Source organism: Caloenas nicobarica, chromosome 20 (assembly GCF_036013445.1).
Source record: "Caloenas nicobarica isolate bCalNic1 chromosome 20, bCalNic1.hap1, whole genome shotgun sequence".
In the NCBI taxonomy this organism is placed as follows: Eukaryota; Metazoa; Chordata; class Aves; order Columbiformes; family Columbidae; genus Caloenas; species Caloenas nicobarica.
Window position 1 is genome coordinate 3,007,501 of NC_088264.1, and position 26,535 is coordinate 3,034,035.

The window sequence follows — 26,535 nt, forward strand, 5'->3', positions numbered from 1 at the left end:
AGTTCACCTCCTGCCTGCACATCTCGCGGGATGCGTCATTATCAACGACCTCGCGTTCCATTGCTATGTCTACCAAAACACGCACCTAACTTTCAGGAAAACTGCAGTTATTTAGAAGGCTTTAGCTGACAGGGAAATTCACTAAAAGAGAAACTTGGTTTTAACAAAACCAGGACAGGCTGCAACACCAGGAATCTCTGGATATGTGTCCGTGTTCTCCTCTACAGTCTTCCCTTCAACATGAAAATGTTACAAAGGTGTAAGTGTGTGTATATAGATAACATATATATATACATATATACACACGCACATTACTATAAATATAGTATATAAATACACATTAATATATGTACGTGTATATATGTGTGTATACACAAGACACATAAATATATACCCTGTAAAGCCAAACAAAACATTTAGAAGACACAACTACACACATACTCATATTTCGAACCCCAAATTCCTAAAAACGCCCGTCCTTACCTCATTTCCTCCTCCTCTGGCCCAACCAGGCTGGTTTAGAGGACAGAAAACATCTCTCATCCTCTTAAACATCAAACTTGCTTTCTGGAGTTTGTCGTAAGGCAAGCTATAAAACCATTTTTCTGTTAATTATCCTAACACTGTTTTTTAAAAATAATTTTTGTAATTGTGGCAAATACTTCTTATGATTATAAAAGCTACATGTATTTATTATCTTCAACTTAAACCTCAAGTGACCTTAATTAATATTAATCCAAATGAGACCCCTCCGCACCAAATAATAATATTGTATGGCACTTCTAAATTAAAGTAGGATATTCTGTTATTCTGCAGCTTTCTTCCATGGAGCTGTGAAGAAATGCTTGCAGGACAGGCGAGACGGGAGGGAAGAGCCCATAACCCTTGCGACACGGGCGCATCAAACTCCCTAAGCCACGGGACTCGCAACAATGAATTTTCAGTAAACCTGGGAAATTTCATTTTTGACAGAAACAACTCGGGCCTTCAGATTTATGTAATTTCTTCTGGATGCCGAGCAACAGCCAGCAGCCTCTGCTGAGCTTTGTTCTGACGGTTCAGGGTAAGCAAAAGCTGTGAAATCACAGCAAAATTCCAGGAGCACCCTGCCAAACGAAGAAATAGCTGCACCCTCCCGGGGTTATGCTCGCCATGCTGTTTTCAAACATCACATTAAAAATACAAAATATTTTTAATATATTTATCAGGCTGGCTGAGCATCACATTCAAGTGTCAAGATAGGCCTTGCAACAGAGGAAATATCTTTGGTTGCAACTAATAGTAAGATGGGTTTAATTAAAACACAGTTGTCCAGGAGCATCAGTTTGGTGTCTGCACTGAAGAGTGCTACTTTTAGTACTGTGTTGCTTGGAAGTCTTATTTTCATAAAAACTAAGCATTTGTTACACACTGACAATATCCTTATTATGCAAAACAAAACTTTTCACAGCAGATACTACCAAAGACTTCCAAGTGGGAGACAAGCACAAAGCACATGTGCTCAGAAACCTAAAGAACTATTTTATAGAAAACTTCAGATATTACTAATACCCTTATCTAATAGTCGGCTTCCACTATTAGACCTTCAAATTACAGTGGATGGAAAAAACATATGAAAAAAATTAAATGAAAAATTGCTTATGCCATTCATAAATACCTATCCTATTTCTTGCAGAAAAGAAATGACCAAACAACTGCCTCGAGCAAAACAGTGGGAGAGGAGTTTGACTTCAAATCATAAAAATGGTACTGTAGGTTTTTGCTTGTTTTGCTTGCATTTTTGCCCCCATTTTAAATTTTGCTCTCATCTGCAGAGCAGAATCTTGTTTTCTTGCTTTATGTAACAAAAGAACACGTGGAGTTTGATGGAAGCTCTCGCACGACTTCTCCCTGCACCTTAAAATATTTGTCTCCGAGCGCATGTATTTTACAATCTTGAATTTTCTTGCTTTAGTCCCTACCAACAACAGCCCTTGAGAGATGAAGAAATATCCACCGAGGACCTTGATTCTCACCTGCAGAGGGAGAGCTGCAGCTGCTCTGATGGTAACGGCCGACTGCAAGTAGATTATTTAGAAAAAGCAGGTTTTAACAACCACAAATGTCCAAGTAGCTTGTCTCATTTCACCGGGGACAGAACGCACGAATTTCTAACCAAGGAAGCTGATCTGGGGACGTACAATAAAGATGAAGAGCAACCGCAGCACTCAATAAAATCAAGATAAACCACCGACCTCCTGTGCTAACATCCCTACCCCAGGTTATCTCCGGAGAAGAGGGATCAGACCAGGATCACAGCTTCCGAACCTCTTGACGGACAGATGAAATCAGCAGATTGACGGGTAGGATAATCCTTTGAGACAGTTCCTATTCTTTATTTGAGCATTTCTTTTGCCCGGTGCTGTTTTATCGTTTGGGTTTACATTTAAAATAGCTCTGGCCTGGAAGCAAGCTTGTCCAAATGCACAGCTCAGTGGACAGCCGATCCTCGACCCTGGTCAACATGATTCCTGCACTGCTGCTGGTCGTCACCAGAAGAGGTGCTACGAGCACGTTACAGTATTCATACTCTAAATACCAATTAGAGTCGCGCAAGCGGCTGATACAAATCAGCCCTTCTCTTACATACAGATATTGTGGGCTTACAAAACATCTATTCTTCTAAATACCACTAATGTCTTATCTTCTTTGATTTTTCTCCTCGCCCCTGAAAATCCACTTCCTGGGGGCTTTCTCACCGCAGCTTTCATCACGATCGAAGTGTTCTACAAGCATCCTGACAGGTACGTGATGAGACACCAACCACGCTTAGGATCATTTTGGTTGGAGAAAAACCTCAAGATCATCGAGTCCAACCATAACCCACCCCCGGCACTGCCCCACGTCCCTGAGAACCTCATGTCCGTCTGTCCAACCCCTCCAGGGATGGTGACTCCAGCACTGCCCTGGGCAGCCTGTTCCGATGCCCCACAGCCCTTTGGGGAAGAAATTATCCCAAATTTCCAACCCCAACCTCCCCTGGCGCAAGTTGAGGCCGTTTCCTCTGGTCCTGGCGCTTGTTCCTGGGGAGCAGAGCCCGACCCCCCCTGGCTCCAAGCTCCTTTCGGGCAGGTCAGAGATCAGAAGGTCTCCCCTCAGCTCCTGTTCTCCAGCTGAACCCCTGAGTTATTCCTTGGTGGACTTAACCCACCCTCAGCCCCCAAATTTGCCAGGCGAAAATGGAAATCTCCCGTAATCCCTTGGATCAAAGAGAAGCTTAAAGCTTTAGGGATCTGGTTATCCTAGGAATGATGTTCTTACAGGATTGCGTACGTGGCAGACCGGCTCACTTATGGAGTTTTTTTTAAACAGCATTAAAAGAAAAAAAATAGTACGCTAGGTTTATGGTTTAAAATGGCAATATGCTGAATTTGAAGTCTGACGTTTTCATACAAATTCTAGAATTAGTACTTGGACAAAAAGATTAAGAAAGATGTGTAGCTTTTTTCAGTGCGTAAATGCAGATGTAATTTTTCAGAAAAAGCTGGGTTTCTGCCAAGAAAAAAGCTTGTAGTAGAAATTATTCGGGGGAAAATTCTGCGATTCTGTGAAAAGTATCACGTCCTGTTCAGCTTGTAAAATCCCAAGCAGCCTTGAAGGTGAGCAAAGAGCTGGGGAGCGTCAATTAAAGGTGGCAACGTCGTTGGAATGCAAACCGTAAACTGTAATAGAAGTAGATTTTGGCAGACTAAATAAACCACATTTTAACGTAGCATCTTAAAAATGGTACCTACCAGGCATCACGATAGCACACATCATTATGCTTTATAAATAATCCCTCATGAGCTAAAATGTATGAGATTATGTAGTCAACAGTTAACATGAGTATAACGATCAAATCGGCTAACACTGCTGACACGTAAGGGGCTCAACCTTTTAATGCGGTAAGAAAGCACTTTTACTGGAAATAACAATGATTTCCGAGCTGATACAGTAAGCTCCGATTCCGCAAAGATTGCTAGTCCGCCCTATATACAGATATAATTGCATGAGACGTAAAATAACTCGTATTTCAGAAAAGAAGCCAAAATAAAATCAACAAAACCAACTCCCCGCCCTTTACAAAACAGCTGTAACTTCAACTGCAGAGCCAGAGGTGCTCGAGCTGTGAAAAGCAAACACGGAACGGGAAGGCAGACCGGAGAATAAAAGCTCGGCGCAGACAATGGTAAATTGAAATTGCAAATTAAAATTCTTCTCGAATTCCTGAAACTGCCTCAAAAGCTGGGGTACGAGCCCATTCAGGAACTGCAAGGGCGGCATTTGGATTCTAGGCACAAGCAAGGAGTATGTGCTGCCAGCGGTGATGGGGTTTGGTGAACAAAAGGAGGGGGAGGAAAACACTGCCAACTTTTCTAACTTAAATAAAATTAAAAAGAAAACCAGCATCACAAAGCACACCACTTTGGGGTTCAGTATTTCCCGCATTCTAAATGCTGACAGAAGGGCAAGCCTCGGATTCACTTGAAAATGTGTGTCTTGAAGCACCAGAGGTTATAAAATCCAGAGAACAGGATAGTAATACGTCATATTAATATATTTAATAGCTTCTTAAGTGTTTATTTGGCACAGGAAACAGTATAAAACTACAAAGAATTACCTTCATTTTTCACAAAAATATGGCCAAGGCTACGTGAATACCCATTACTATACTTTTATTTACCTGATCAAGGGTTACGTTGGTTTTCTGCCTCATCCAGAACTTTACTATGACGGCGAATCCATATCCAAAAAATTCGAATACTCACCCACACTTTTCAGCATCCCCGTTTAACACCACATCCCTTCCAACAGCAGTGGTTTAATCCTTAGGAGAATTGAATTCTCACTGCTCGCTGAAGTGGCGCTCCCTTGGGAAAACATGCCAACGAGCCATTCTATTAAATTAAAAACCAGATCTGCAGTTGCGTAACATGTACTTGAGCTTCTTTTACAACAGGGCACCTCTTCGGTATTTAGCAGGAGCATGTCCCCATACCGTGCAATTATTCTCTCGCAAAAAACAAAATATCAGGCGGCTGAAATGAAGGTTGACTAGTTTTGATGTACGAAGACAGCGTACGGAGGTATTTAGGAGACCACTTACATCACTACTGACAACAGTGTGTTTATACACATTCCACGAGTGTGGAATATGGTGAAGAAAAATGACTGCCGGCTGCAAAAGCGTGTTTAGTAATGGATGCGATTGTAATTCAGCAACGTTAAAATCCACGCGAGGAGAAAACTCCACCAGTCTAGTTGTTTCCAATTAGAGGGGAGGGAAAAAAGTCAATAAAGCCAATTATCACAGGATCACAGACTGGTTGGGGTCGAAGGGACCTCTGGAGATCATCCGGTCCAACCCCCTGCTAGAGCAGGGTCACCCATTATTCATCTCGATGACCAAGAAACACCTCCCTATACTTCCCATGTTCATCTTAATCTTCATTACCATCTAAAAAAACCACAGAAAATGACCTTCTTTGGTAGGCTTCCAGTCCCAAAATCAAAATAAAGCCTTTCCCTTTTGTGTGCATGTGTTTTGTTTATAAGGGAAGATACTTCCTTTATATATATGCATATATATATACACACATAATTCTCACTATCAGCCTTTACCTTCAGCCACTTAACGAAAAGCAGCCTCTTGTATAACTCGGACGCACTGGCAACAAGGGATGAGGTTTCATTTCGGTACTACCGAGAGAGGGCAACTTAAAGCAGCACTGCCAGGCAGGTCAATGACGCCTGAAATTCAAGAAGCTTTTGAATTTTGAAGCTACGCGGGTGTGCAGGACGACACGCTAGGTTTCACGGGACTGGGTGCCAGAAGGACTGACATTCCTACAACTATTCAGAAAATTATTGAGAACCGCGCGCAGCTCTGCAGGCTTTTAATGCTGCGAAGGCTGCGTTCGCAAAGGGATGCAGAAATAAGATCCCCAGCGTTTGCTTAATTCTTGTACTTGAAGAGTTTCGGATGACAGCAAAAGAAACGAAAGCGATAATGGGAAACAAGAATTTGTTGGGGAATAATTCAAATGCGAAACCATTAATTAAATATGCAAAGTACTTCCAGGAGCAGTAACGAATAGACAAAACCCCAAGGCTGCATCTGTTGTAAACAAGTGTGAACGCACAGGATAAATATATCTACCTTCCGAACTGGGATTTGACTTTCTCACTCCTTGCCTGCAGATTTTGGCTTTGCCTCTTTCTTAAACACGTGTTCTCTGAGGGATGTCTCTGCGAGACTAAGACAAGAGGTAAAAATCTCAGCGTTTAGCAAAGGGGAAAATTATTTGTTGTTCAAGTTTTCCTGAAGTCGTCAGAACACAGAAAACAGCTTCTGCTTCTGTTTAATACAGAAGATTTACTGGTATGTAAGTAAACAGCGCTTCTTGTTACCAAACAAGAAGAGCAGCAGAGCGCTCTGGAAAGCTCTAAACAACCGTAGGCACAATTCACAAGGTTTCAGATAAGAAAAGGAGGAGCTGAACGGTTTACATCAGTTTGTGGAAGAGAGGAGGGAGAGCTGAACGCAAATTTGATTATTACTTAAATATCCGTAGTACGTAGGAGTAGCATGGGAAAGAATCCCAGTGCGCTGGACACTGTGTAAACACAGAGCAAGAGCAGTCTCCTCCAAAAACCCCATCATTAAATTATAAAACAGCAGATAAACAAACACTAGCACAAGGTCAAACAGCAGGCAATTCGTAATTCCTATTAAAACTCCTTTTACTCCTGTCGAACCCACCAGAAAACTCAAAAAAAGGTTTCAGGATAAACTACTATAATCCAGTCCGTATAAAACGCTGCTGGTTTCAGGCGTCACGAGTGGTTTGCAGAAGATGGAGGGTACCACGACCCCCGTTTTACGTACGGGCAAACAGACGACTGAACGTAATTGCAGCAGGTTCCAGATTAAAATAGACGAGCCGGCAGCCCCTCGCCGCAATGACTCACCCGCAGCCCCAAAGACGGTTTTGTAAAAGCGGAGCCAGTCGGTCGAGGTCTCCCCGGCGAGTCCGTAGCATCAGCAAAACGTTCTCAGACACCGCGGGGCTCCTGGCACGGGCACGTTTAGGAGGAAAAGGACTTTTGGGGGGAGCTTTATGGAGAAAAGCGAGATGCAGGATGATCGGGATGGACTTTATGTATATAAACTGCCAAGGAGGGACGGGCAGTGATTGAGGCTGTATGTAATAAACAACTGGTAAGAGTCTAGAAAGGCTTTCAGAGCATAAATATCAAATTATACGAAACATGCTGGAGGGGACTTGCAGCAACCTCTAAGTTTAAGATTCTCCCCGAAGTTTAAAAGAACAGCAGCGATACCCGCCCCAGCCTCTTCCCCAAACAGATTCTGTCAATTTGCCTAACCAGATAAACCCCGTGGTTTATAAATACCTTTCAAGTTTCTTCTCAATAGGTAAATTGAGAGAAACTATGGGTTTGGGGTATTTTCCCCTGAAGAAAAAGCTGGTGAGGGAGGAGAAAGTCCCTTTCCCCACGTAACCTATTCATCCTCCTTCATACGGCGAGCTAGAGAACCGAGCTGTGCCCAGCACCAGCACCATCCTGCCCGGTTCCCCTGAGAGCAACAGGAAAACAGTTTCCCACTGTGTTCTTCCCGAAAAGTTTGGCCTAAACTATTAAAACACCAAGTTAACGCTCCTGCCACAGCCCTTCTGCTCTGTGAACACTTCACAGAAAGCGCATCTGAAACAAAATCCTTTACCATCCGTCTAACTTCACGAATATCGCGCAAGTCTCACGTGCTTTTGCGACGGACAGCAAAGCCGGGAGGCACGCACGCTGCATAAACTGTTGATAAAAGCCAACGGAAAGGTCCGGGGGTAAAAAATGTGGGTTCGATCCTTCACGCAGCGAAGCGACCCACAACATGAACGCGGCCCGCCACGGCCTCCGGGAGGGACGACCAGAGTTGTCAAGAAAACCCGAGTTGGAAGAACAGGAGATGCTGCTTCTCAAATCATTCCTCTCGGGTGCGAAGATAAATCACACGGGGTTTTTTTTTTTTTGCTTGACACAAAGCCAGCAGCTGCAAGCCCCCTGTCTCACAACAAGCCACCTCCTTCTGCCTGCACATCTGCGACGGCCCAGCCGGGGAAGACAAAAATGCGGAAGAAATTAAATACTTCCCTGCACAGCCTGCTCCTTGGGTTGATTCACTCCGAAAATTTGTCTTTTTCCCCCTCTCTCTCTTTCCTTTCTCTCCTACTTCAAGAAAAAACTTGGGCGATGAAGGAGTTCAGGTCCATCTGGAAACGCTAGAATAGCTTCAGGAGGTTCCCCGATTGAGAAGTACCAGCACGACAGAGAGTTTTTAACAAACAGAAACAGCAAACCTGAGACCTGGTAAGGACATCAGCATTTAAAGCGACTTCATACTTTCAATCTCCTCACCAGACCAGAACTGATTTTCTTCTCAGCCAAAGCACGTAAAACACACACACGTCAACCACAACCAACTCGATGGCTCAAAGTCACGCACATGCCGAGAGGTTCTGGTGAAACACGACCAAAACCACCAGCTTTTGGACCAGCAGCAAAACATCCGGCTCGCTATGGGTCTTCCAAGGAGCCCATTCGCCACGTCGGGCTAAAAGCAGCATCGTGTGTTTATTTTATTAACAGCAAGTTCGTCTAGCTTCAGTCTGTGTGACACGGCCATCATTCAACAGCAGATGCCATTCTCCAGCTCCCGTCTCCTCCCCTCCTTCAGGCTTCCAGTAAAATTGGGCCTTGAATTAAGCTTCCAGCAAAATAATTACAGTTGGCAGGTATTTTTCAACGCTGATCTGCAGGCCAAGGAACCAAAGCAAAGCAAAACGAAAATCAAACCGAGCGTTACGCAACTTTTCTCAGAAACAACTTGCTCTGCCGATGAAGTATTTTCACCGCTGGATGGTTTTGCTCCGCTACAATTTCACGCGCTCGATGAACCTCACAAAAGCATTGGCCAGACAGCTTACTAAATTTTCCTACGATTAAACAGGGAAAAAAAGTATCTTAAGTCCTTCGAAACAACAACAACAAATGATGGCACAGAGGGAGAGACCTGCTCAAAAACAACGGGCGTTTTTTGTGGAGAAAATTCTTTCCCAAAGCTCATCTTCCAGTGGCTGCTGTGGGAAGACGACTGGCTTTGGAGGCTTTCTTCAGGTCCACAATTTGAGAAGAAAGGGCAAAAGGAACGCTGCCACAGTCTCCCGGCCAAGAGAAGGACACCTGGGGCTGGACAGGAAAACACGGAACTTAACTCCAACCTACTCAGTCTTCTCCACAGCTGGTAAGCACACGGCACAAATCGTTACTCACAGTTTCTGCACAAAATAGGGTACACTTAGGTAAATTCATGTAACGTAAACCCTCAGTGAGGCAACCCAAATCTTCGCCTCCATTTTTACTGGCAGCTATTTAATTAAAGAAAGCTCCTTTGTAATCAGTTGGTAACCTAAAGCATGTTGATCTTCATGTAAATACAGCTTTCTCGTGCTAACAACAGAACTTCTTTTTGCAAACCCAGAGGATATACTGTTCCTAATAAATAATTTCATAGCTTCCCATATGTTTACCATAATTTCCAATGGTTAATTCATTTTTGTTAGAAAATGTTTCTTGTTTAGGACCAATTATATTATTCTGATAGAAGTCAAACTGCAGTCAAATACAGAACTTCACCGCAATTGCTTCCATGCTGCTTCTAAAATAAGCCCCGGCTGTAGCCCTTTGCGGATTTTTAGGAAATCATCTTGCACCGGGCCAGACCAACACCAAAAGACAGAAGGGAGATATTTTGAGTGGTTTTACTTCCAAGCCTTTTCATTAAATATGCTCCTTTCTCATGTACTACCCCTGGGATCTCAATGCTCGTAACTCCATCACGAACTCTGGAGGTTTAGAGATAGGGGTGCCCACATCCCAGAGCTGGTAAAACTACCGTGCTCACATTGAACGAGCCTGGAGCCGGACCCCTGGATAACATTTCTCTTTAGGAAGGAATTGCCGTGGTACAGTTTCTTCTCACCCAGACAACCTCTTCCAGAAGTTTTGTGCTCAAGGAGGGGTTTCCAGTTGAAATGTGAAACCAGAAAACAGCAAAAAACTCATGCGATAGTCCTGTCTCTGCTTACTCAGATCCTTGACCAAGGCCAACAGCGTTCTGAGCTTTTGGAAGATGCCCTAATCACCCCGAAACCTTCGTGGTGGACTCAGAGCCCATGGTGCTGCTGATTTATGGCTTGACTCATCTGAGCACGAAGAGCCAAAGGACACTTAATGGCCTCAAGTTGCGCCAGGGGAGGTTGGGGTTGGATCTGGGGAACAATTTCTTCCCCAAAGGGCTGTGGGGCATTGGAACAGGCTGCCCAGGGCAGTGCTGGAGTCACCGTCCCTGGAAGGGCTGGACAGACGGACATGAGGTTCTCAGGGACATCTCAGTGCTAGAGTTGGGTTATGGTTGGACTCGATCTTGAGGGTCTCTTCCAACCAAAATGATTCTACGATTCTATGACACCACTCGTTCCCAGGATTCCGCTGCTCTAGAAGAGGGAAACGTCATTGCCATGTGGAAGAGTCAAAAGTGCTTCTGCGTGGATCGTGGAAGGAGCACGTACAATGTCCGAGGAACCAAGAGTCCCCCAAACCATTGGGACAGGCTCTGCAGCTCTGGAAAGGCATCGAAGGGGCAATAAGCTTTTCCATTCCATGTTACATTTTGCCACGTAACAGAGTGCTATTTTTCTAGCAATTGCATGGGCGAATATTATGAAAAAAAAAATATATATCACTCCATCAATTTGCATAGGGGGTGGGAATGATACGATAAAAAAAAAAAGAGTTGAAGGAAAAAGGAGCAGCTTTCACATGCAGAAGCACAACACAGAGGAGTCAGAGTCCATCATGAAGTCCATGATGAAGAAGCCACCATCACCATCACCACTTCTTTTTGCGTGCGGATGATATGCTAACAAACCCTTCGGATGATTTAGTCGATACCTTCTGCATAGGCCTTACCTAAAACACTAGTGCCAGTATCCAGTCAACATAATCAGCACTCTTTCTACTGTATTGCATTAAAAAATTACAGAAGGACATCACAGGAAAAATTTAACGAGAGAGAAAACTCAATTTTCCGGAGTACTTTAAGTCAGTTCACCTCCGGTTTGTTTTCCGCCAGAAATCAGGCTGCCGGCAGAAAGCCGTTTCCTCCTGGCCTGGCTAACTCAGCGCTCGCTGTGTTCCCACACTCTCTCATTCCCCTTTCCTGTTTTTGTACTCGCCGCTGCCTTCGGAGGACGACGAGTAGGGGCAGGAGGAAAAGCGAGGCGGGAGCCCTCAGCTTTCCGAGCGGCAGCCTCAGGAAACGCCGCATTTAATAAACCTGCTAAAACGCTGAGCTTTAATTTTTCAGGTCAGCCAGGCAAAGATGTGACATACAGAAAGGGAAAAATGACGTCCCAACAACCCCTGAGGTTTCAAAAGCAACAATCCTGTCCATCCAGAGAAAGAAAATTGTACGTACCACTTCTCTCTGTCCATAGCCACCCAGTTCTTCCTCATCCCACATTCTTTTAGAAACACAGGATGTTTAACAAACAGCGAACAAGATTTGACTGGAGACATCTTTTGCCAGCACAACTCTCTAAATCGCCTAAGGGCTTAAGATACTCTGATGCTTTAACTAATAATTGAACAGGATGTTGCATTTCGTAGGTGGCTCCGAGACCTTTGTCAGGGCTTTTTTTTCCCCACATATACACAGAGAAGTGGATGGATCATTCTGCAGATGAGTCACTACTGAAACAACAGAATAAACTCCCATCAAATGCTGTGGGGTTTGTGTTTAACATTCTCCAGCTCCTTTTTTGGAGTATTTGGCAAAGCTCTGGTGAACGCAGAAATCAAGCAGCAATTTTATTTGTCAGCGAAATAAATCTAGAAGTGCTTAAATATTCATTTCAGCCCCCACTTGTCCTCTCCTTCTGCCTCAAGTTTGCTCCCTCGCAAAGCTGACAAAGGCAAAAGGAAAGTCACCAAGTGCTGACACCGAAAACACGATCCGGACGGGTTTCCAAAGCTCCAGCCTACGGGAGATCTGCTGCCGTAGCTGCTTCATGCTTCTGAAGATCACCCCAGACAAACATCTATATACATATATACACACGCACACACACAAGGCTTGGATGTAACCCTTGGCTTTCACTTCTAAAGGGTTCAACAACAACATCTTTTGCCTAAAGGCCAATTAACACGTTTAAAAGAGGCGGGGGGGGGGAAGTGAAAGTTAAGGGCAAGTGAGTCCTTGGTGCCCAAGGCAAAGCAAAAGGAGCTGCAGAAAGCAAACCCGAGCTCGGTGCTCTGTGCTGCCCTGGTCTATCTGCGCCGTACCCGCCTGCTCCTTCCAAAAAGCTTCACGTACCCGCACATGGCTCCTCAAGCGCAGACACCACAACGATCATCGCGATCCAATTCGATTTGCACATAAATTCACTAATTAAATCAGAACGGGCAAAAAGGTACCAAACCTGGAACCGCAGGTAGTGGCGCTCTGCCTGTCACCAACACGTCTCGGGGACAAGTTGCACCAGGGGAGGTTTAGATGGGACATTAGGAACAATTTCTTCCCCCAAGGGCTGTGGGGCACTGGAACAGGCTGCCCAGGGCAGTGCTGGTGTCACCATCCCTGGAGGGGTTTAAAAGACATTTAGATGAGGTTCTCAGGGACACGGGGCAGTGCTGAGTTGGGTTATGGTTGGACTCGATGATCCTGAGGGTCTCTTCCAACTGAAATGATTCTATGACATCGGGGGACACCAGGCACTTATGTGGGCAACCGGGCTGCGCTGCGATCTGCCCTGCTGTATCTCCAAACGCCCTGCTAGTTATTTAAAAGCTACAATAAAAGTCAGTAATGTTATTATACAAACATACCATCAGTTATCACATACACCTCATGCTACGGACACTTTGACAGGTTACTTTTCAGATGCGTGGGCACTGATATTACGGCCGCTCTCGCATCCGCACAGAGTACAGCTCACGTAAAACAGAATTCGCATAAGGAGAACTCATCTTACAGGTATTTTCTTATACACTTGCATTTGCCTTTTGTTCTGTATTTTTGCTTGTACCCATCAATAAAAACACATCCTACTTTGCTTATAAAGCATTCCCTTATTAAAAAGAGCTGATGTGAAGTTGTTTGAAAGGCAGAAACACCAAAAAGAAACAGCAGAGCTCTACCCACGCACTGAACTCCCACCGCACACCCAGCACAGAGGCATGACTCCGAATCCGCGAGTCCTACAGATGCATTTTGTCATATAAACTGAAAGCAAACCTCAGCCAGGTCCAGCGGTAATTGGAACAGAGGAGGCGACTTTGAAGGACGGGGACGCAATCCCAGGCTGCGCCACTCTCGCTCATCCTAAAGAACGGATGAGCTTTTCAGGTGGCCCGACGTGACAATTAAAGAGCTGCTGGCTAATCACTTTAAATGCTGTCCTCAGCTATGGGGGGAATCTGATGGGAGAATAGAATATATTGTTAGTTTACTATAAAAGTTACATTTGCATTAAAAAAAAAAAAAAAAAGTATTCCGATCGACTGTGCATAAGGTGAGGAAGCAGGAAACATAAGGAAAAATACAATTTGCAAACTTTGGGGTGAAAACGGCAATCTTACAAACACAGGACCAACTCTAGTAAGTTCCTTTTTCTACTGGCTTAAAAAGAGACTAAAAACGAGGGGCTTTTACCAAACCAAATCTTTAAGTGTATAAACACAGAAACGAGTTTTCCCACTAGCAAGCATTCGTACGCCATAGTCACCAAGCAACAACAGGCCAAGGAGCAAGTGCACTCACACAGTGCTCAAAATCCACTATTTCAATTAGACAGTCAGTCCCCAAACGGACGATAATCCACCACTCCTCAGAGACTGCAAAAATACCAGCACTTCTTTTAGCGCTCATGCGAGAGGAAGACGAGAAAACACTGTAAAATAAATGAAAGCTGGGCCGTCCCCCTTGCAAGCCAACAGAACAGCTGTTCTTTTTTTTTTTTTTATGAGTGCAAGAAATAATTTGCCATTTCACTGAGCTTTTAGCCGTTCGTCCCCACGTGCTGCATCGAGGCGGTTGGCATTTTTATACCATTTCACATACAGGAAACCAAAGGACAAGCAGCACAGCACAGGCAAAAGAAAGTTCCACCTTTCCAGCCCTCTGCTCTTATATGCCAGGCAGAAATAGGCTTTTTCTAATTATTATTTTTTTTTAATTTGACAGCAAACTTTCATTATATCCCTCTGCTTCCCAGGACGGTTGTTATCCAATAAACTCAGTGGGGGATGTATAGAAGGAAATAAAGAGGCAATCCCTTCTCCAGGAAGCCTGTAGCAGAACTTCCCGGCCCTCCAAACCATCCTACCCAGACCCCACGAGCCCAGACAAGGCTTTAAAGACGAGCTGACGACACCGAACGATTCTTGACAACCACGTCGGGGCGGATTAAAGCTCCATTTCACCCTGCACCCAACAGAAACCAAGAGCAGATACATGGGGAAGGGTGTAGGAACACAGATCAAGTACCCAGTGAAACCATCATGGAACGCGCTCTCCTACCCCAACGCAAGCGTGGGGACAACTTTTGTCGTCTTCCGTTCAAGGTGTAACTAAAGTTGTACTAAACACAACACAGCAAGTCAACATGGATCAATCACAACGGCATGGGACTGTCTATCAGGCTCTCCTCCCTATTCTTCCCCGTTCCCCACCCACCCTTAGTTGCTTCTCTCTACCGTGTGAGCCTTGGGACGCCAACCTCCTCGCCAAAAGGCAGGATTGGGTTTCCCAGAACAACATCTGGTCTCACCCAGAGCTTTCTTGAGCCAACAAAACACAATTAGTAATGTGGCGGGGGGAAATTTGAGAAAAGCAAACTGAAATGGGAAATGGGAAATGCTGGAGAGAGGAAGCTCCATAATAAAGAAATCTTTTTGAGTTAAAAGTGAAGTTAACCAAGGGACAAAGTTTGTAAAGTTTAAACTTTTAGCATTTTATATATTTAGAAGTTCTTTGAAGTGTTAAACCAACAAAGGAGAGATACCCATGAGGCAACTTTGATGGCACCTAGGACTTTGCAGATACAACCCAACGTGAATGTCCCCACTTAAAACCAGCACTAAAGCCCTGGACAGTCTTGGACCCGAGTCTTGGACTCCATCACATCTGCTGGCCTACAAGACAGCTCCTGTCCTTTGGTGTCCTGCCCAATACGCTGTGCCAACACAAGCGGCGGCACGAAACCCCGCGGAAATTCCTGCTGGTTTGGGTTTTGCAGGTCTGCTGCACAACGCAGGGTAGAAAGGGCAGCAGACGTGAAACAGAAATACAAACAATCCTCAATTCTACAAAGGATCCCAGGTTCAGCAAGTGAAGGCTCGTCCACAAAACTTCACCCTTACCCTTAGGTTCCCTAAGAAGACACACTCCTGATTAGCTATAGTTAAGGTACGCCAGTGAAATTTATTTTAATCAAAGAGCATTTCTTTTTTCTTGCTGCTGTTGCTTTTGCACACTCGTCTATTCGTCTGTCTTGCTATTTCAAATACCAAGTACAAACACACACTGCTGAGAACCAGGGAACTAACGCGAGTGATGATTACTTTGCCATAAAACCAGTTATCTACACGGTTTGTGGTAAAAAGAGAGAAGGTTTGGGGAACAAAAAAAAAAAAAGAGTGCAGCCAGATGTCAGAAGAAATACCACTCCTAAGCGGAATATTAACACGTCCACCTGGAAGAATCAATGAAGTGCATCAAGCAAAACCACTGCAGCTCACCACTGGAATATTTACAACCTTTTTGAGTGATCTTTAACGTTCTGACAGGCTCATTTCTTGCATTGCCACCTCCCAGAGCAAAAGGAAGACGAAGGCCAGCACGCTGCATCGCAGCCTACAGAAACCGCTCTGCCTCTGAGCCTCCGACGCGGGAAGCTTTTATTCCTAATACACACCATATGGGGAACGGGAGAAGGAAGGATTTGATCATTTCTGCCCCCTTGACCACACACCTCGAGACAGTAACGCAAAGCACGAGTGTGCGCTCGCACGGTTTCCCTTTCGGCAGCAAAGGCGCTTGGTTTGCTCAGCCAGCGTCTCATTTTCTCCCGCTCCCATTTCCAGCCTCGTGCCATCGGCTGCTGAGCCCTTCACACTTCACCCCCAGCCCTCCCACCTCTCTGTTTAATACATTTATGAACAGACGTACCGTTCCCCGCGCTACGTACCATTTGTCGGCTTATTGACACCAGCTCTTGACGGTGACGACCCAGAAGCAACTGCTCCTACCCCAAAAACGAAGCGTTAGCCAAGCCCACCTGCGCCACACACCGCTGCCTTTGCTGGGCGCCGTGGTGCCCAACCATTGCTTGGAACTTCTTGGCCAACAGTGGTTTTTGGTCCATGCCAAACCCAAGGTGCCCGCAGGCTCCAGCGTGTACGGGGGAGGCAGGGGATGTAGAACAACCCAAAGCCCGAGGCACAGGGGAGCTGTACACCTTCCAAAGAGAAACCAGAAAGCCTGAAAGACACATTTTCAGCTTACTTTTTCCTTTCGCACAGCTTTAATGGTAATGTAAAGCCACGAGAATCCTTCCTCTACGGCATTTAACGGTATCAACCACCGCTGTGCCTCTGAACAGTCAGAAGGTAAATCCTCGACCTCCTGAGCTCAGCAGCAAAATCCTCCGTGACTCCAGCAGTTCCCAGTTTTGGCCGCAGGGTATTGAATGTGAGCGCACAGGGAAGCAAAACCTAACTGCACCGCTATTTGCATAGGTTCCCTGTATGTAAACAAATCGACATAGCCACAATATTTGATTGTAGTTCTGCCTTCCGTGATCAACGAGTCAGAATTGCCTGTTTATACTTACTGGCAATATAAACCTGCGATCTATCAGCACCGTCTTTGCCCTGCAGAAGCCAGGAGAATGGCTACAAAAAGCATCAGGAAACAGCGATGGACAGCCCAGGATGGAACCGGGAGCATTAGTACGGCTCATAGACAGCAATGGGAAATACTCTATAATTATGAACTTTAAAATTGTATTTGAAAAGCAAATATGAGAACAGAATGAAGCTACTGAGGTTCAAGCTGATCAAGGGATTTAGAAAAATAATCTAGCTCTCATGCTATCAAATAAAAAAAAAAACAAACACAAAGGGGACCTGTTTTCATTTTTTCTGATAACAAGGCAGAGAGCAAGGTGGGAATCCTGCGACGCTGCGCGCCGTGAGGATCCCGTCGCCGCGGCAAAGAGCCTGAATGGGCCACTCCACAACCCCTGTGGAGCTGCAGCCTCCAGCTCCCACCCGGCTCACTACACCACGAAATCTCTCTGATATCCCAGCTATATCTGCGAGCGCACACTTTTTTTTTTTTTTTCCCCTCCTTACCACATGCTTCGAAGGTGATTTTCTGGTGCATGCTTGTTCTCCTTTATATTTCTTCCCAATATTCCCTGAAACTTTCCTCACGGGCACTCATTTCATCCAAGCCTTTCTGGTGCAGACCTACAAAGCAGCAGCAAACAGGATAAAAACCAGGGGAATTGCTGAAGGCGGCTGCACACAGCGCCAGGGGCACGCTCCTAAATTTCCAGGTAAGTACAACGAACACAGCACCTTAGACCACTGTAATTTTCATCAATTTTAAACTTCGTCCTCGAGCACCCTCGGTGATTAACCGAACAACGGAGCCTACGAGACGTGCTGGTTATTGACTGGGTAGAAATGAAGAACTAGAGACCGGTATGTCAGCTCACACCCCAGCACCAAGAGGCATATATTACCTTAAGGGCGAAAGTCACTCCCGTCTTCTGTTTTCCGTCTCCTCTTTGACATTCAAATCAAGACACAAAACCAGTCGTGCAGTCTGGTGATACAGAAAGGTCCCCGCTTCTCCTCCAACACTCGTTCTTCCCCCCAGCGCCGAGACCAGACCAGCATTCCCACACACAGCAGCTCAGCTCAGCCCACACTTGAGAGAGACCTTACAGATACTGAGCCTAACCCATGGAGCCTGACTTTATTGGCAGGGGATCAGCAGACCGTGGAGCCCTCGCACTACCCGTTTTCTTTTTCTACACCCAACCACCCTCGGCATTTTCAAAGCGATAAAACCATTTCGATACAGAACGCCTTTTGGGCACGTTCCTAAGATGCTGCAGGAGTTGGCAGCAGGTAAAGAATAGAATCATTTTGCTTGGAAGGGACCATGAAGACCATCGAGTCCAACCATACCCCACCCCCGGCACTGCCCCATGTCCTGAGAACCTCATGTCCGTCTGTCCAACCCTCCAGGGATGGTGACTCCAGCACTGCCCTGGGCAGCCTGTTCCAATGCCCAAAACCCCTTCCAGGAATCATTTTTTCCTAATATCCAATCTAAACCTCCCCTGGCGCAACTTGAAGCTGTTTCCTCTTGTTCTGTCACTTGCTACTCGGGAGAAGATTATAGGTAGGGAAGAGAGGAACGGGAAATGGAACGGCTGGAAAAGCACCAAAGTGACCAATTCATCAGCAAACAGGACAACGCGACTCACCAAGAAACAACCACCAAAGCAAAACCAGGCAGCCTTTAGGGTCACCTCCATTCTTACTGGTGGCTTTTATTCCTTCTATTCCTATTCAGTCATTACCAAGATTAAAAGTGGAGCTGATTTCAGACGCTCGGAAAATCCACAGCGGATTTTGGGGGACAGTCTCCTCGGCGTGGTTATGTGCCTTTTCAAAGCATAAGCTGAATGCAAAAGAAAAACAACAAAAAAAAAAGCCCCATAAAAGAGAGTTGTTTCTTCTGCATTTGGCTTAAGGCAAAAAAATATAGGAACGCAACAATTATCCTCGCATTTGCCCTCCACTAAAAAGAAAAGGGCTGTGATGGCAAGAAACAGCAAGTGGGTTCTTCAGGTGGAAGGGTGGACAAGACGGAAGGAGGTGTTGCCATCAGGATGCTGCTCTCCGTCACGGTCATCGGACATCGATAGGAGTGTTCATATAGCTGAAATCGAGCGCTTTATTTCAAAATCAGGGCGGTTTTTTTGCACCTTGGTGTATCTTTCGGAGGGCAGGCAGGAGGGGAAAGCCAGCAGGAGAACAACTCCTTGCCTTGTTTCTCATTCATCGTAACGACAGGAGCAAAGAAATTCCTCCTCACGTGCTGCAAGTCAAGGCAAACCCCAGCAAAACAAGAGTCCTCGACCAGTAGCACTTAACGAACATTCCCTGTGAACTTCACCCTTTTCTGTAGCCTCCTCTGGTCCCGCGCTGCTGCCCAACCTGTTCTGCCTACAAAAGACCAGGGCAGGGCCTGGAAGGGTTTGGACCAATTTTCCACCCAGCAGCAACACCCCGACGTGCTGATTCTGCCGCATTTATTATTGCTTGGACCTCGAGAAGCCCAAACCCCCGCAGGCTTCGCCCAGCCAACCCGCCCTGACTCCCCGGGAACGTCCCGAGCTCCACGCGTTCTGCAAGGGCAGGATCTCCGAGGGACGGGGGAGGAAAGGCGGCGTCTTTCTTTCGCGCCCATGGGTGGGAAGGCAGCTGGGAGGCACCCAAGCAGGCAAAAAAACGGGGTGCACATCATTCACCAAGCACTTTCGGGGCGGCTGAATCAGCAGCGGGTGGATGGGTGTTTACTGCTGACACAGACCTGCCGTAAATCACCACCTTGCTGGAGAAACTACTGCTGCAGGAGCTCCGGGGCGACTGAGTCATCCCCATCCCGACGCCACCTCCGTCCTCCGGCTTCAGGCTGCGCCCCTGGCCCAAAACCAGCTTTTAAGCCAAATCCTGCAGCCCTCGTTCAAAAGCCAAAACGCTTTATTTACACTCAGCAAGAATGCGCGTATGTTTTTTGACATACTGCTAAGAGTAACCGGCGCTTAAATTATTTGCTTAACAAAGGAGCCTATTTAACTACGAGAGTTACACCAAGTACGCAATGCTTTCTGACCCACATAGAAGCTAATAATGTGCATTTTATGGAACCACTTTGCATAGGCAACGCATCTTAATGGCCAACAGCACGCCGTGCAAAAATTAATAATTCAAAAGCCGTCGTCAGCGCTGTTATTTTTTGCTACAGGTAACTCACGAACCTCATCAAACTGCAGTATTGAATTTCTAACGACCTTCTGGAACGCTGTTCCCTTCGAGAGCCTTTTCTCAAAGGCACGGCGAGCTCAGAGAACGCCCTGCAACCGCGGGGGAAGAACGTGACGGCTACGCGGAGTCTGCGGGAGACGCCGGGCGAAAAATACCCTCAAAAAGACATCAGCCAGATCCTCCTTCGGCCGAAGAAGCGACTTTGACCCCACGAACCTCCCCTCTCTCCTCGACCGGGCTCCGCTCACCAATTTCTGCCCTAACGCCAGATTAATCCCACTCGATCCCGTCCCCACTCATCTAAGCAGCTCCAGCTTTTTTCTTTTTTTCCCTCCTCCTCTCAAATCAGCGGCTTTTAAACCATTTCTGCCGCAGCGCCCAAGCATTCGCTGCGGATGAAAAAAAGGCTCCGACGGGTACAGAAGTGTAAAGGCAAACACGAATTACATCACGAAGCCTGGGACTGTCATCGTCTTAGGGAAATTAGGTCCCCACTGCAACTCAGTGAAGAGTCAAGTGCATAATTTTCCATTACGCCTGTAAAAATCCCCAAATAAATGTACAACTAAATGTAGCTTCACAAGGCTGAGCATTTATTATTCTCCTAAACGCTGTTACTAAGCCTGAGGCCTCTTATTCCATTATTTATTCTTTTTTTTTTTTTTTAATTTTTTTTTTTTAGGAAACAGTCCCGCTCTTGCCAAAACGTTCACGATGCAGAACGCGAGTTATAGGAAAAATCCATCTGAGTCAGCTCCTGTCGTTGGGGAAGAACAACAAACAAAGGCCGTACTCCGGGGTGGCAATCGCCACCATCTGCCCATCAGCGCCGCGTCCCCCTTGGCCCGTCCGTCAGTCCGTCCGTCAGTCCGTCCGTCAGTCCGTCCGTCCGCGCCGGGGACCACAGCCGCTGCTGACGTCTTTGCTCGGGGCTTCGCGATCCGCTCCGGCACACGCGGACCGGCTCCTGCCCTTTCCAAAGCTTCCCCGGCAGATTTCTGCCCGCTGAAACGGGGCTGATTTGGGGCCGATTTACCTCTAGGCGAGCGCCTGCGCGTGTCGCTCACACAGCCCTTCCAAACAAAACGTTCGCGATAGCAAACTCCCCCAAAAACCCAGTTTGTTTGCTGCTTAATTAGCACCCTCTGCTGCAACGCTTGAGACAATAGAAAGCGCTCCCTTCCTCCCACAACCATCACGACTTTTTATTCTCAAAGATATAGCTTATCTGACATGACCGAGGCAGAACGGATATGGCTTCCTCTTATTTATTGTTTTTAAACAGAGGAAAACCAACAGAAATTATCTCAGAAGCTTGTCCGTTGGGAGGTTTTTATTTTCGTTTCAGTAGTGCTGGCCAGGCGCTTTTAAATGATAGGCTCCCACACCTGAAAACTAGGTAGTAATTTAAAAACAGAAATCATAAGGAAAAAACCAAACACAAACACGCAGCTACTCCCATAAGAAGTCCGCTAAAAATAACAAAGAATAGAAAAGCCTGGTTGCCTTTGCTCTCACCCGCTAAAAAAACAAGTCCCCGAAATGAGTTTCTCCCGTATTTCTGTGGTGGGCGAAGGGGAGAACGTCCAGATCTGCTTGCTTGGATTCCGTCTGGCTTATTCAGCAGCTTGGGTTCTGCTGTTTCGGATTCCTGCAAAAACAAAGGCTCGGAGGAGAAGGCTGAGCCTCCGGGCACCCCCCGACCACAGCTACCGCACTGGAAGGACAGGAACGGTCCCCAGTCCTTCGGCATCACCACCTGCGCCCCCAAACCACATCTTCCACCGTCCTATTTCGGAGAACGCCGGGTACATCCATCCCCAACAGCAGAGCGAGCTCCCACGCGTCCCGCCGGCACATTTGCGGCACGTGAGCTGCGTCCCCTGGAAGATGCAGCTGAGACGAACGGGCCTGGGGACCAAACCAAGCGGCAGGATGCAAACCAGGCATTGCCCGAAGAGAGGAACATCTCGGCCATCCCTCAAAGTCCAAGCTGAAACGGGCTTACAGCCCTTAAAAAACCAGCATTTATTTTGTTGACCAGCCGATTCCTCCCTCGGACTGTTTTCTCGCGCAAACACCCCATATTCACCGCTCTATCGAGCGGCGATTTAAAAGGGATTCTCCGAACAAATCGGCGAACTTCCATAAGCCTGTTTTCCCGGGAATGGCGCAGCAACATCAGCGCATCCTCTAGAAACCTGCCAAGCCCACAGAAAATGCTGCTGCCGTCACCAGAAAGGCGGCGAGAGCCCCTCGTTCCTTCCTCCGCGTCCTCCCGCCCGAACAACCTCCCTGCCCGCCACCCGAATCGCACAGGCTCCGCAAATCTAATTAGCCACGGGTCTGAAACACAGAGGTCCGTCTGTCAAACCTGCAGAATCACGTTAAAGTTGTTTTGCTTTTATTAACAAAAAAAAAAAACAACACAAAAACAACGAAACACCACTTGGGATGAGACGAGATAAAACTCCTAAGGAGAAAAGTCTGAAAGAATGAATGAAGAGCTGTCTTTGTGTGGGTAAACTCCTCCAGTGAGCAACCTGGATAAACTTCTTGTTTATTATAAAAGCGCAAGTTCACCGAGGCCCTTTCATGTCCTGATGTATGAAATGATTCCGGCCACGTATCATTTCACAGAGTCAAAGGGGTGAGGCTGCGGTATTTATAGATATGGCCAGGGGTAGAATTTTGGTGAGTGACGACACGGTTACAGCCTCCACCCCTAACACACCCCTTTGGGAAAATGCCCACCTGTATATATAGATCCTGGAAATTTCTTTTCCTATTAAATACATATGACAAGCGAACTTACTTTTTATCTTTTTCCAGACTTGATGGATAAAGTCTATTACTTTCTGTTAGAGACACAGTGTCAGGAAAAAAAAAACCCACCACCACACAACCAACCAAAACAAACTGAGGCCACTTCCATAGCAAGAGGAAGGACACTGATGCGATCCTGATGCTTCCGGACGTTTTCATTGCTTTGGTTTGTTGGGTTTTTTTTTTATTAGCAATAGCTTTCCACTCTCAAAAATGGGGCCTCAGTTTTACTAAGCACACACCACACATTAAGAGATGAATCTCTGCCAGCAACTCAAAACACAGACAGTGCTCCATAAAATAGAAGGAATGGTTTTCCCTAATTCAGATTAAAAACACTCAGGGCTCCTAATGGTTTAAAAATCTATTTCTCCAAACCTCTAACCCAGAGCCCTGCCTGTTCAGGACTGGACCAATACTGCAGTTAAACCACTTGGCACTGGCGTCTTTTCACTCCAGAATTACTTTCCTTTGAAGCAAGCGGCAGCAGACGCGCAGGCAAGGGATGCTGCTGAATTAACACGCTGTTGCAGAGATCTTATCCATATGCATGCGCTGTTGTTGGGTAGAGCATCGTTATGCAAGTGCCTCTCTTTTTAAAAAACAAACAGAAAATGCTTGTCTGGTCACTCTCTACTATTATCCCACCCATTAACCAGCGAGCTGAAATTCCACCCACTTTAATCACAAGTTTTGCAGGCTGAAGGGTGGAATAACAGTAGAAATGACAAGATGGGGATGTTCTTTTGCTTTAAAAATCATGAAAATTTCACCCACTTTTAATCAATAGGATTTCAGAAGCTGCCAAAATAATAATAAAAAATAAATTACCCACCTTCGAAGGGCTTCTTTTAACACACCAAACGTAGCTGCCACTACCACCAGTACCAAACCCCCACACAGACTCCTGGACCACCGGTAAAAAGAGCAAACACCGTAAGTCAATTCGCAGCAAAAGATCCTGCTTCCCTGCCACACGAAGGAAAAGTGCATTTTAAAATACAACTTCTAAACACGCACCTATTCCTGAAATGGTCCAGGATGGCATGTTGAAAGCCGATGTAAAGAATAATTCAGAGACAAAGCCGCTGTTTTTACTGCACGGTGCTGCACTTATTGGAATCTGTATTTCTTAACTTTGAGCTCTTCAACACAATTTTTCAACTCTGTTCCCCGCATCCTTGCCACATCCCCTAAAATGTTGCACCAGATACCCTGCAAAGATTTATTTTGGCGAGAACTTCAAACGCCACCGCTGGAGTCACTTCTTGGCATCCAGTGACTCTTCTATAGCCCGTCGTTCCGAACTAAGACTTACTGCAACATATGTATGGGATGTATAGCTGCAGAAATCGCATCACTTCTTGTATTTGAACTTTTTTTTTTGCATACAATCACCTAAATGCGACAGCTGTAACAGTACCTGTCTATGAAAGGTGACTGTAAATGGGGCTGGGAGCATACCTTGCTGCAAACATACAGCAGTTATCTTTATATATATATTCTAACACCTGTTAACATCCCCACACATAGTACTTTTCCATCTAAAAATCTAAAAAGGAAGATACTCTTCCAGAATTCATATAAAAATCACAAAGCAGGCACTTCAAATGGCAAGCTGTAAAACGAAGAAAATAAAACCCTTTCCAGAGCGCACGATTGTATCAGGAGTTCGCCGACACGGCACGTTGTGAATGCTAGTACCGTAAAGGTTTTCCAAGCAAATCAGACATTTTTCAGGGATGACAATCCATCGGCAGCTACTAAACACAACAGCTGCAACGGAACCGCCAGCCCAAAGATCTCCTTGAGCCGTGGCCGCAGGAGAACTCTGTAGTTCACTTTTCCTATGCACCTGTAAGCGGCCCCATCAGGAAAGATCTGAGCTAGACAGACCTCTAGTCTGATCAAGAATAACTGCTTTTATTCAGCCCACAATATCGACGACAACAAGATACCACCCTGTTAATAAATTGGAGCTGAAGTGAGACTAATACCGGCAAAAGAAATCATCTTAAAATTACTGATGGCGTGTCACATCCCGCACTGCCTCCTCTCTGAACAGCCCACGGTAAAACGGCCTGAACAGCACCACCGACTCCCTGAAGCGGGGTTCCGCGTACCCAAAACGTGTTTGCGGACGTCTGGTCACGAATACGCCGTACAGCACAAAGATCAGCCAGCAGCACGCTGGTAAGTGCGAGCGCCTGCAAAGTCCAATTGCATTTAGATTCCTGCTTATATAGGGAAATGAGTACAGTGATAATTTAAAAAAAAAAAAAAAAAATAAATTCTAGCATACTTTTGGCATGGATGTCCAAAATGTAGTGCTGTTCCATCATCTTCTGCTGAAAGACGGAAGAGCAGCACCCTCGGGGGTACGTTACCTTTCCCCGAAACGAGAGCAAGGCCGGCAGGGCTCGGGCTCCGACACCAACACCACGGCTGCGGCAGCCTGACCGCCGGGAGCCAGTTATTCCTCCTTTCCCCCAACACCTGCCGCCGTCACGCGCTCTAAAAAGAGCGGGCGTATCCTCCCGGACACGACTCCCGCCGCGGGCACCGCCGGGCTCTGCACAACGCCGTTTGCCAAGGCCTTCGCTTGTCAGCTCGATGACGTTTGCCCGCGCGTGCAGGCCGCACCCAGCGCACCACAGGAGCTCCGGGAGCACAGACGATCAATAGCGAGCGCGTTATAATCCCCGAGTTTACCAAAAAAAAAAAATGTGTTCGCTGTGTTACCGTGCCCCCTCATCGCGGTTTTGCCCAGCGTTCGCGAGGCGCTAACTGCAGCGCGGCTCTTCCATGTAAACAGTCGCCCTAATCCGCGTCGTTACGCGTATCGCTCGTTTACCCAAAGCTGAACGATCATTTCAACCTTTGTTAATCCGATTGCATAACAAACTACAGCAGCCTTAAACAACCAAGCTGCTCTCTCGGGCACGGATGAGTTGAAATCAGCACCCCATTTCTTTTAAAAAAAAAAAAAAAAAAAAAAAAAAAAGGATGATGGAGAAAGAAGAAAATAAAAGCACCTGGCCAGCGCTTCCAGAGCCGACAGCCGCACGAGGCACATCGCAGCACGCGGGCTTCGCGCCTGGCGCGCGAGGTGAAGCAAAATGTTTTCAACCGCTGAGCAGCACGGCGCAATTAAAGCGCGTTCCGCTGGGCCTTATTCACAGCTCCGGCGCAGGCCATTGGGCAAACTGTCCAGCGTGGATTTTCAAAACAAGTAATTGCGCGTATATAAACAAAGGCCACGATTTACGTGGCAGATCCCATAAAAGCTTATCTACCGCCTGACGTCGCACCCATAAATTACAACTTAAAGCGCCAGTGCCAAAGTGCTCCCGCCCTCCCACCTCGAAATATCAAATACTGCTCATCCACGCCTGCGCCTCTTGGAAATAAACACACATGAAGCACCTCCCGAGACACAGTAGCGTTGAAAGATTCTTCAGACAATGAGATCTACGGTTA

At 46.3% G+C, this 26,535-nt stretch overlaps 1 protein-coding gene across 2 annotated transcripts in view; it reads right to left on the reverse strand.

Annotated features, from left to right (window-relative positions):
• The window catches only part of C20H1orf21 (chromosome 20 C1orf21 homolog), a 109,769-nt gene that overhangs the window by 81,372 nt on the left and 1,862 nt on the right, over nt 1-26,535 (reverse strand). Inside the window, exon 1 of one of the 2 annotated variants that reach the window (XM_065649106.1) lies at nt 26,091-26,190. The exons of the other annotated variant lie outside the window; for it this stretch is intronic. The gene's annotated coding sequence lies outside the window, so the exon portion shown is untranslated. Of the gene's footprint in view, nt 1-26,090; nt 26,191-26,535 lie in introns of those variants that run through there. 2 annotated transcript variants of the gene reach the window in all.